The 13,138-nt window shown below is 35.4% G+C and overlaps 1 protein-coding gene across 8 annotated transcripts in view; it reads right to left on the reverse strand.

The window, feature by feature from the left end:
• LOC129253536 (TLD domain-containing protein 2) overlaps window positions 1–12,470 on the reverse strand; it is a 323,786-nt gene extending 311,316 nt beyond the window's left edge. For all 8 annotated transcript variants that reach the window (XM_054891966.1, XM_054891965.1, XM_054891964.1 and 5 more), the window contains exon 1: window positions 12,278–12,470. The gene's annotated coding sequence lies outside the window, so the exon portion shown is untranslated. The remainder of the gene's footprint in view (window positions 1–12,277) is intronic.
• Window positions 12,471–13,138: the final 668 nt, after the last annotated feature.

The following is a 13,138-nucleotide window of genomic DNA, read 5'->3' on the forward strand; positions in this document are numbered from 1 at the left end:
AGTCAGTAATAAAATTATTATTTTATAGGAGGTCTAAGTTTGACTAGATCTTAGTTTGACTAACCTTGAAATTAGATCTAAGTTGTGCAGATCTAAGTTTTACTAACCTTGAAATTACTGATATCGTAGACAGCAAAGTTGAACGAGTACTCCATATTTTACTCGAAGAATTACATATGGAAAAGCTATTCAAAAAGTCAGAGCAGCATTCGATCAGTCAGTACTACTCTATATTCTTAAAAACAAGCTTAGTCAATTTTAAATTCTGGCCAAATGACTCGAAGTGTGACTACCTTTCCGTAGTGCCTGAGTTCGAAACGCCGCGCAACAAACATCGAACGATGAAGGAAGGACTTCAACGAGAGTATATTTTCGAAAAATGCGCGAGGCCATGGTCATATGTAAGTACGAATCTTGATTATGACTTTCCCATGAAACTGGTACGCGTATTGCATTCGAACCCATTTACATCCGACATCCACTTCTTTATGGCAGGATTCAATTTCTGTCCATCCGTCTGATGTTACACGCTGGAACTCTCATTGTCTATGAGCTTGTTTGATTACAAAAACGAACAGCCAGCTCTAACTAAATTTTTCTAAATGTTATGTAATTCGATCCGGATGGAATTTAGCCTTGCTAACTTGTTTTTATTGTTTCCATTTGAAACTCCCTATTGACGATTTTTCAATATTTATTTCTATATCTCTCATTATGCAAATTTTCCCCTTTTTCATTGACAGAAGAAGATTAATTAAATTTCAATTAGGTCAAATATTAGATACAATTTTTTATGAAAGATCAGAATTCAATCGATGAAAAATTTACGACTTAGAAGGTTATTTCTTGTGTTTCAAGTCTCGTCAATGTTATGTATCGGGGCTCCAAATCGAAGAGGACTATGTACTGGACCCCTTGAACCATAATATTGACAGAAAGGGAAGAATCAGAGGTTTAATCGTCTACAGTGGCAGTCAGTCTGCCTCACAGAAATCCACCTCTCTAACCACTTCTAAACTAGCTCGGTTGACCTACCATTTATATTCATAATTATTGCGTACTATTGCTATTACCATTACGGTAATACATGGAAATGAGCTATCTGATATCAAAAACATGTGACCAGAGTCCGGATTTTTTTTTCACCCGCCACCAATTATAGCACTTCTTTCCTCCTTTAGCCATCGAAATACTAAAATGTTTAGTAAATCATTGTGTCGCCAAATCGAATATAAGGTAGTTAATATATGTACTTACATATATGTATATGAATATGCATGAAGTCATACATAAATAAATGTATTATTGCATTCGCTCACATCGTTGCCAACACAATTTCGATTGATTGTTGCAGCAATTAGGTCCATTGTTGGGCTGCGCTCACCAACAAGCGTGTAAAAAGCATAAAGGAATTACGAAAAAAAAACTCACTGGAAATCAAATATAAATACCGCTTAAAAACTGCTCTATGTTCACACATTTATATATGTGCATGCATATATACATACATATGTATATACATTTATACTTCCATGCGTATACAGTTTTCTCGACACTTTTTTGTTGAACCAGTTATTTCACTAGTACCGAAACCACTTGCAACTATTAACCTTTCCACTTTACTAGTAAGTCGATGACCTTAAAAAATTTTACAAAATGCGGTTAAGTAAAAAAAATTTAATAATACAATTTTCTTTCCTGCATTGCTCACTCTTTTTTCTTTATATTTAACATATAAGTATTCGAGAAATAACCGCCGGTTTTGTTGGTCGAATTTCAATGTGTTGAAGCTATCTCGCTGCTTTGCCGACCCAGCAAGCTTTTTATATTTATTTTATTGCTTGTTTATGTTTATTTTTTTTTTGTCGTCTTCGCTGCCATTTTCCTAAAGTTGTAATAAATTACAACAGAATTACTCATAATCGTGTGCGTGGCTGCGTGCCAGTGTTCGTTCGTGCATATGACCACCACAGCGAGCCATAAATGCTAAAACTACGGCCCAAAGAGAAACGCAAATGAAATAAAATTTAAGTTTTCTATGAAAAATATGAACGTCGCGACGTTTTGAACACACGACCTAGTCTAAGTCCGCTTTGGCAGCGCCCTAACTGAGTCAACAAAGGTCAGACGAGAAATCAAAAAGCGAAGACGCGACTTACTGCTGGTAGGCATGTCGAAGGCAAAACCTGGGCATTCATAATAAACCTATATTAGAGCCAATAGTGTTTTCTTATACTTTTCTTTGTACGCACAGTAGGCAAAAATGATGCAATATGCAAAATGTTTTCTTACGCATTACCGCAATTGAAGGTCATTTGCTTTCATTGCGCTTGTGCCAGTAGAGGATTCTATGAGTGGGCGTTTGCTTGAGTCGCGTGAATATATAAGTAGACGTTTATGCGTAGTGCCAAGGGATATATGTTCATGTAATGTGAAGAATGTGTGATATTTAAAAGATAATGGAAAACATACCCACACATACATACATAAATATATAATTATAAAGAACGTGTGTTGGGAATAATAAAAACGGGAATGCTAATAGTTGGACGTTTCAATTTGTTGTTGCAGTGTTGCCAACATTTTGATTTCAAAACATATCCCAAACAGGAAAAACGAGTATTCTGCCAATTTATTTTAAAACTAAGGCTAAACTATGACAAATATTCTAAAAAAACCTAAAATTAAGTGTATCACATTAGCATAGTGATCCACATTTCATTTCACTCATTCAAATTACACTGTGCTAGTTCAAAAAACGAGCCATTTCACGCAAAAGCTATGGAAAGCTTGCTAAATATGTTGTCGATATTCCTTTTCTAGATTAACTCAATTAAGAAAGATTATCTGCGTTAAAGTTGTGATGATGCTCGTGTGATCCCTCCATATGTTTGATAGATACCTATATTAGTTATGTGCGATAACAAAATTAGCAATCACCAGCCAACAATCCAAATGAAGTGCGAAGCGAAAATTCTCCCCCAAAGAAAAGAAAAAGCAAAAGTTAACCAACGAAAAATTTGCCATCACTTGAATAAACCAGTAGCAAAATACATACTAGCTGAGTTTGGTCACAAATTTTTATATTGTAAAAAAAAAATCCTATAAATATACAGGGTCCGGGACTTGAAGTGTAACCAACTTCAAACCGCTCGCGCAGCCGATGCACGCGTATCAACTGCCTGTTGGTTGACTAAATGACAGTGCAGACTATTGTTTACAAGCGCGCCGAATCATTTTGACGATAGTAAACGCGAAAAAAGAAAATAAGTAAGGGCTTCAAACGTAATAGTGTGATGATACTGGTAGCATCGCGAAACGTCATGGAGGTGGTCATCAAAAGATTGCAACGTCAAGTGAAATGGTTCAAAAAGTGAAGAAGCGGTTTGTGCGAAATCTCCGACGAAGTGCCAAGCAAATGGCCAAAGAACTGAAAATATCTGACCGTAGCATCCGGCGCAGACTGAAAAATTATCTCAAAGTCAAGATCTAAAGGGCGCATGATCTCACACCAAAGCAGAAACAAGTCAGACTTGAGAAAGCGAAAGAGTTGCTTCGCTTGCCCGAAAGAGGTCAGTTTTCGAACATTGCGTTTTCTGACAAGAAAAATTTTCAAATTGAGCAATTCGTAAACTTCCAAAACGATAGGATTTATTTGACCGACCGTTCGAGAGAGATTTGAGCCATCGATTGGCCATCAGGAGGCAGCACCCGCCACAGGTAATGGTTTGGGCCGCTGTATCCATATATGGGAGCTCTCCAATCGTTTTCATCTATCCTGGCGTCAAGGTAAATGCAAAATATTATCGGGAAATTATTTTGGAGGTTTCTTTGAAGCTGGGCAGACAAATATTTCGGTGGATGACCATGGACGATTCAACAGGACTCGGCACCGTCTCACAAAGCTCGAGTGAACCAAGAAAGGCTAAAAAAACTGTTCCGATCTTCATAACGTCCACACAATGGCTCTCAAATTTACCAGACCCGAATCCGATGGATTATTCTCTGTGGGATATTTTGGAGAGCAAGTTCTGAACTAAAAGATTCACAAGTCTCGAGGCCCTGAAAAAAGCCATTGTTCGCTAGTGTGCCAAAATACCTGGAAGTCACATTCGGACAGCTTTCGATTCGTTTCTGGACCGCCTCAAGGCCATACTCAAGGCAAAAGGTGGTCATATCGAACAAAAGTAAATCAATTCTTAATTTTGTATTATTATCGAGTGCCGTACCCTATAGTACCCTTGTATATTTTTCGGTCGGCGTAGTCGAATTGGTTGTCACGTGACTACCACTCAGAAGTGCACAGGTTCGAAAAGCTGGCAATGAAACACCAACTGATTGAAATATAATAGTGTTTTCTAATAGCTGTCGCCCCTCGGCAGGCAGTGACAAACCTCCGAGTGAATTTCTGTCAAGAAAAAAGCTCTTTATATAAAACCGCCTGTCTTTCGGAGGCGGTGTAAAACTATAGGTCCCAAAGAGGAGGAGGAGCTCGACTAAACACCCGAACGGAGTGTAAGCAATTATATATTTCATACATATATTATAGTTCAGGGAGTTCAAGACATTATACTTCGATTTGGAGTGCCGAGGCATAACCTTGTCCAAGACTTTCTAATTTTTGATTTTATCGTTCCCGACTATTAATTTCAAGTTTCAATTCAAGTCGTCCATGCATCGAACGTCACTTTGCTTTGTCAATCTTCGAGTGACGTATAGTTTTTAGCGTTAACGAACCTTTTTGCAAAAATTAGAAGAAACTCTTAAGACGCTGGTTCAATGCAAGCTGGCTTTGCTTGCTTGGCTTTGATAACTGTCAAAAGTGAATAGAACAATATTAAAATATATGAAATGAAACCAAATGGCAGATTTGTTTGAACCGCTTGAAGTACGGGGTATTTTCAAATAGCTCAACCTTCTATTTTGCTTTTGACAAATTTTTGAAGAAAATGTAATAAATGCTTCTGAGAAGCATCGATGTACTTATATATATCATTCTTGAATTGGTACTCGTCTCCTGCAAGCTTGCGCAAAGCTGAAAGTGTCCATGTTTTTGTCGATCTAAATATAATTCGCGCACCTTAAAGTTTCGTCATTTACGTGATTGGTGCCTTATCTTGTACATTTTTACCATGAAACGAAAAATTCGCAATATGGTTTTCATAGTTTTTAGTTAACATCATGATTCGAAAGTGTATTTGGTATTATTGAATACGGCCAAAATCTCTGTTTCCCTTTTCCTTTTACGAATCATCTGATTGTTATGGGAGCGTTCAAAGCGGTCATTTGGCCATACAAGTTTTCAAATCCAATCAGACAAAGAACAGCAAGAAAAGCCAGCCCGCACCTTTGCAAAGAACTTAGTGCGCTGCCGAAAGTATATTTTAGTTACTTTCCTTTTGTTCTTTACCTTTCTTAGTTATACCATATACATATATACAATTTTGTAATATATTTACAAACGTATCCCAATCTTTAAAAATAGTAATGACGTACCTGCCACATGAATTGAGGGCATTAGCGGTTAGATTCCTCTCTGCAAAAGCTATCTTCGATAAAGATTTGTTATCGGACAGCAACCACGCATAAATATGGCGAAATAATGATACAAATTGTAAAAGTGAGTTAAAGTTCTTTTCAAATTCATTTGTTTTATTTCGGTGTTTCTACATTAATCAAAAAAAAATTTAATTCATTATGAGAAATCACGATGAGATCATTTTGACAATCACGTCTTTGTACTCTCACCGACCTCATCTGCAAATTACGCTCATATCAATCTCTCCCTCCAGTCTGCTCAAGCTTGTATTCCACCATTCTCAGGGCTCACCAATCTAAGCCTGGGGCTGGTATTACTATTGTTCAGCAAACTATGAGCTTAAGCCCTTAACAGAAGGCATGCCTCCAGAAATATCGAAATAATAAAGCTGAAAGTAATTTGTAACGTTTGGCAGCGCTAGTTTCTTGGCCACCTGTAAAACCCGCCAACTGGATTTAATTAGATATGCGTTTGCGTGTGTGTATGTGGGTATGTTCAAAGCATAATTACGTTTTGCATGGTTCACTGGGTTGCCTCGAAAACATTGCAATGTTAACTATTTTTAAAGAAACATAAAATAAAATCAATGCAGAAAAACAAAAGTAAAGAAAACAACAATAGACGTACGTAGCTGACGAAGAAACAACAACAATAAACAATAACGAATGAACCGAATAATGACCACTGTCTGAAGTATGCAGGAATGCATTGTGCCAGACGAATTGAGGTGTACATAATTATGTACTTACATACAAATACATATGACTAGTTAACCTTATGTTTTCTTGTGTGTTTGTATGCACACATGTCTACAAGTAAACGAATGTAGACCAAGTGCGCTGGATGGTCTATGGCAACGACCGACCGACCGGCCACCAACCAACCAATGAACCAACCCAACAGCCGATCAGCCAACGATTTGGTGATGATGCCATTGTGTGAGGCAAACAGTACTTGGTAACGTTCACTTTTATGGGGTTAACAAAATAGTAATGTGTGCATGTATGCACGAGTATGTACATATCAAAGCATATACATAGACTATATTTGTTGTTGCCGATTAATTGCTTTTTTTTCTTAATGTATTATAAGCTAGAGTTTGCATTGAAATTGGGTTGGAATTGAAATTTGAGTTCAAGCTGAGAGTGAAATGGGATGAAACCGTTTGACTGTAGCAACAAAAGTGTTGCAGTGCTGAGAAAGAAAGAGAATAGGCTAAAGTGGAGAGAAATTGGGCATAGAAGCGGATTAAAACAAACAAAAAATAAATAATCGCTACAAAAAATTAAAATGCCAATAAAAACTAAACAGTGCTGCCAATTTCAATTATTTTAATGAAAGCGAGAGTTCTTAATGATTTGCATAAGCGCGCGAAGTCAGACGAAAGCACCAAAAAAATCTGATGAGACAGCAAACGACAAAGTTATGCGAATATATGCAAATACGTTTTTTATGGAATGGATACAAATTTTAAATGTCTTACTACTGTTTTAAATTTGCAAAAATTAGCAACTAAAATTTTGTTCGTGTTGTATTTTGTCGAAATTGATGGTTTAAATTTACGAGCGACTATGTTTGGCACAAAAAATAAAAATCAATAAAAAATGATGACGAAATTTATTTCAAAGTGAACATATATAAATGTTGTATAAATTAAAGGAAAAAAATACAGAATAGTGGTCACCAGATAAAAATAATAAGAATAAGAAAATGATAAGTATAATGGAATGATACACATTTATTAATAGCATGATAAATACAATCGAAAGAGTATTTCTGCCAACTAGCAGTAAATGCCTATATTAACAGCGTTTGTGGCTTCTAAAATTTTCTGACAAATATTTTCGTCAAATATCTTACCTAAAAAGAATTTTAGAACTTTTCTAGAAAAAAACGCTGAAATGGATTCGGTAAAAAGGAGGTTAAGGTCTTGAAACGTTCCATAAAATTAACGCCATGAAAATTTACTAATACCTGAGAACATTTCACATGATATTTCTAAGAGAAAATGACTCATAAAATATTTTAAGACTCATTTTAAACGCCTCATAAGAACTTAAAAAAAAACCTTAGACGCTCTGTACTTCATTCTACAAAAGTGGTCAGCACATGATGCAGTTTCAGAATTACATAGTCACTTTTCTGTTACAAAAGTGGTGTCGCGACAACGTAATTGAACTAATCTCAATCTTCTTGAAAGTTTAATGAAAATGTAGACAAATGTTAAAGATGTGAGTGGAAAAGAGAGAAAATTTTAGGTAAATAAATATGTGAATGTAACAAAATATACACTCGCTGTGCCCAATTACTATAATTATAAATACTTAGCATGTTTTAATATTTGGCCCGTAGAACCAACAACGCTAGTGTGAAGCTATAAATACTTATACGTAGTTTATTTGTCGATTACAAAGGCAAACACTGATAACAGATATTGTAATAATGCATTCAAAGTGTGTTCTGAGAAGCAATTCTAGAGATAAGTGATAACCAAAAAACTTGTCTTCTTATTTGCAACCTCTTTTCAGTAGATTTATTTTTTTTTGTGTATCATTATGTATTAAATAATGAAGTAAAATTATGTTGTACATCGAAAAAGGGTATTTTTTATATGGCCTGCCCCCAATTGGGAACCATATTTTTTGAATAAAATCAAATAAAACAAATTTGTAATCAAATTCTTTTCTAACCATTAGTAAAAAAATTTTGATATTTCCACTGCGCCCATATAAAGCGGTTATTGTGTCAATTGTGTAAACTAAAAATGTAAAACGCTTTTATGGGTAATCAACATATTTTCAATAAAATAAAAAAAAATTACAGAAAAATATGTCAAATCTAAACCCTACTGGAGAGGCGATGTGCTCTGAGAATTTGGTCCACCTCTCTTCTTACTGGCAGAACCACTTTTATAAAAGGTTCTTTACATATCTCAAAGAAGCTTATTGAGCTTGAGACGGCTCCATTTACAAAATTTCTTTATTCATTACATATATTTAAAGGGTGTGCGGATAGCACGTCAATCATTCAAACATTAGCACATGAACATCTTTTGTCGATGCTAATCGCTCACCTCAAAGCTGCGATTTTAAGACCTCGCACTCTTCATTTAAGGCAAATGATAAAGGCTCTTAGACGTATATTATCTTGCTCTGTTGTAGGACATAGGCAGAAACCCAATGCACTTTTTATATGTCAGGAATTGATCAGGTATGATGATGATTTACTTTAAGATGACTATTATTTAAGAAATACTAGCGCTGCAAATGTATCGCATCTTTCAGTGCTCAGTTGCACTATGGAGGGCGTAGTGTTCCATAAAATGGAATTTCTGTATGTGTGAATATAGGATAGTTTACGCTTATCTTACTTCTTTTATCATATGAAACTATATATTGAGCCATTTTATCACTATTCTTTCAACATGAACAAGCGCAGCATCAGTGCGTGCATAAAATTCGTCTGAGTCACGTAACGCATAAATGTGATCACGAAGCGAGTAGATTAAAAGTGTGCGCTCCATGGGGCAGAAAAATTAAGTTTGGCAAACAAAAATCACAATTTGTTTTCACTGACAAATGTGAAAAGCTAATTAAAGACTTGATTAATACACATTTGTTTACCACAAATTTCCAAATCCTATTGGGCACATGCGGATCTTATCGCCTAGCTCTGCCTTACCGAGAAAAGAAAGTATTTAATAGACCTTTACAGACCTTGCCAAGCTACGAACAAATTCTGCTAAGAAAGCAAACTCGAACAAATTCTGATGTGCGCAATTGCTATATCTGCCAAACAGGCCGATCAAAAATTACCCTCAAGTGAAGAAAGGAAAAATAAGCGCGCGCCATCAATCCTTTGTAATTGATAACATCCTTCTCAGCAGATTTGCCACTTCCGAGGAGGAAAAATACAGAAAAACTTTCCGTAAAAAAGCAAATTTGTGCTAAGTGCTTTCAAAAAATAAGCAGTCGAATTCAACATCCCTGTACCATTCGTCTCAATATATTAAATAGTTCTGAAAATGGGGTCAAATTATTAAAGAAATTACCAGTCTTACCCTAAACTTTGAAAAGGAAAGTTGAATTACCAAATAGGAAAATAATGAACTCAATTTGAGTACAGCTGGTTTTGAGTCTCCTACTTTTTCAATAGAGATAATGCCTGAGGGGGGGCAAGGATTTTTCAAAATTAGTATGCCAGTTTTCTCAGCAGATTATGCTGATACAGATTGTAAGAAAAAACAAAAGCACGTACTTGGAAGGAGGCAGTTTTTTCACAAAAATAAAATATTTTGAGTTTAGGTGCGCACAGAATTTCAAACTAAACTGATTTCGCATATATGGGTAGGAGGTAACAAATCCCCATTGGCCATTTTATATGTCATTTTTGTCAAACCTTTCATGTTCAAGCCCACCGTGTATAACAAAATTCATTACTCACATTTTTCAAATATTTCCCAAAATAAATTTTGAGCTCACTAATTTTAAGCCATCGGCCACACTTGATTTGTTAAGGATGACACTTGTGCAATACAATATTTTAACAGGAGAAAAGTGTTTTTTTATGGTATAATATGTGCGAGAGAAATTTCATTACAATACGTACTAAGAATATTTAATTAAATATTACATAAACGCTTCAAAGGCAGGCCTGTTTGTCTATAACAGGTGCCATGCGAAACTGTCCCACAACTGCAATTGAAGCGATAGTAGGACTATCCCCACTGCATATATTCATATGGAAATGTGCAGCCAGAAATGCACTAAAAATGCAAATCTTGTCAAATAAGGAATACAGTGACTTTGGTCACATGAGTATTCTAAGAAAAATACCGGATAAGGATATTAGCTGTTCAGTAACAGACTACATGATTCCGAAACGGGTCTTCAATAGAAATTATGAGATAATTATCTCAGACCGTGATGAATGGGAAATTGGAGGACCTTGGGTTAACCCAAAAAGTCTAATATGGTTCACTGATGGTTCAAAAACAAATACTGGAGTTGGTGCCGGGATCTTTGGACCCAACACAAAAATTTCAGAACCCATGGGCAAATGGCCCAGTGTCTTCCAGGCCGAAATCCAAGCGATTTCGATCTGTGCACTGACAAATCTAAAAAGGGGTATCAAAGGGGCCCACATAACTATATATTCGGACAGCCAAGCGGCACTGAAAGCACTAATGTCTCATTCTTTGGAGTCGAGACTAGTGGAAGAATGTGTAAACAATCTTCAAAAACTAAGTACAAAAAATACGGTTGTACTTTGCTGGGTTCCAGGTCACTCTGGAATCGAGGGTAACGAAATTGCTGATGAACTGGCAAGGGCTGGATCGACATCAGACCTTATAGGACCAGAACCATATTGTGGTATCAACTGGGCAGAAGCTAAATCCAGGGTAGACCAGTGGGAACATACTCTCAGAATAGCTTACTGGGAAAATAATCTGAAACTTCGTCAAGCCAAGAGGTTGGTTAGACTCTTTACCTACAAAAAGGAACTGATTAACTTACGAAAAGTAGATATCAGGAAAATAGTAGGCTTTCTTACGGGCCACTACTATCTAAACTATCATCTTAACAGAATTCAACTCCTCAGGGACACTGAGTGTAGACTCTGTCTTGAAGATGATGAAACAACGGAGCACTTATTGTGCGAGTGCGTTGCACTGGCTAGAACCAGAATGCAAATTTTCCACCGTGATCAACTGGATCCGGAAGAAATAAAGAAAGCTCCTATTACAGATATACTAAGGTTTATACGTATAGCAGAAAAATTGTTGGAAGAACATGGCTTTCAACCAACTCCCTTCCAAAGGCAGAGAACAACTAGGCAAACTAGAACCTGATGTATTGGTCGGGCAACTTTCGCGGATGATCAGAAGGATCATCCATATTAAATTAGGTAGCTTGACACAAAAGATCTTTTAGGTCGCAGTGTCGGTCATTGGACCACCTACTAGGATAAATTACAATTAAATTACATAAACGCTTAATCTAAACTGGTATTCATTACCATTGAAATCGAATGCGCTGTTTCAAATTATTACAGAATCGAATACACCTATTCAATGCTTCATTCATTACGTATGTACTACATATATACATACTTAGTTTACCTTATGAGTAACATCAACTAAAACCTAAAGAGAAATAATTTTATAGACAAACAACATAGAATTAGAAGAAGGCTTGCAACCTTAGCAGCTTCCTTCTGGCCTCAAAAGACGGAAGGTCTAAATTCATATTTAGTTGTCGGTCTTTGAGCCTGACGATTCCTGTAGAGCGATTTGTATGGAATAGATAACAAATAATAGGGCAATATTTATTTTCAATACACAAGTACAAGGCGTGAAATCTATAAATAAGATCGCAAAGTACGAGTATCAGGATAATATGTCGAAGAATTTCAAAGTGACCCCTTTTTAAAAACTTCTACAAATTTAGCTCAAAAAACAAGCCAGCTAACATAAACCGGTTCTGTATGCATGCGAAAAAATGTTAATACAAATTTACGTAAATAGTTTCAGACACTCTCAAAATGATACAACTTTCATACATTCACTTGCATGACCCACTCCGAAGATTTTCAGTGTTAAAAAAATATCATTAAATTTTCGAAAGTAACAAAGCGAAATTCTTTGGGAATATTTATTAATGAGATTTCATACAATAAAAATTAATAATAAGAAAACTTATATTATAAAACGATAACAAATAAATAGCTAAAACCAACCTTTTAAACGTTTTTGTTTTCGTCGCAATTAGTTTGAGTTTCTGTATCTTCTTTTAGGGCAATTGATTTTCAACAACACCACCAGTAAGATTTGTCGTTGAGTTTTGTTGTTTATTTCAGATCGCAGGAATTAAACACACACACACTCACTTATGTAAGTCACATTTCTAAAACAAATTTTCGTTTTTTTTTTTTATTTTCTTAGTAAATATTGTAATTCGACGGCACAAACATTAGTACGCACAGATTGAAATATCGTTGGAAAAATGATGCAAAATTTTCGTATTATATTTTGCTCGTAAAATATTCAGTATTATTAGTAATATTTAGTATTTTTAGCTTCGATTTTAGTACTCGTATTTAAAATTGATTATATTTTTCAATATTGAACGCACTTTCGTCGTATTTATAAAATATTTATGTTTTTGCTGTATATGTATGTATTATATTTATGTATACAGCATGGCACATTCGCAGATAAATGGCTTCACTTTGATTGCAAGAAAAATTTTCGTTAATTACATTTTTGTATAATTTATTTATAACTTTCGAATAGATCGACAAATTGTCAATTTCTACTTTTCCGTTATAATTTACATCAATATCCTAAAAAAAATTTAACACATTTTGAGGCAACCATGAAATTTGTTCATCGATTTAAAGACGAACGTGTGCTTTTTATGTGTGTTTGTGTGTACACGCTTATTAGCAGAGCAATTGCGCATAAGTGTCGAAAAAATTTGGAGAAATTGTCAGTTGTGCCAAGAAAACTATTTACATGACTTTTATTAATAGCATCCACATAAAACCGCCTCTGTATTTGTGTTTCCCCCTTTAGCAAAATTGTTAGCATTGAACTTG

This window comes from Anastrepha obliqua, chromosome 1, assembly GCF_027943255.1.
Source record: "Anastrepha obliqua isolate idAnaObli1 chromosome 1, idAnaObli1_1.0, whole genome shotgun sequence".
NCBI lineage: Eukaryota > Metazoa > Arthropoda > Insecta > Diptera > Tephritidae > Anastrepha > Anastrepha obliqua.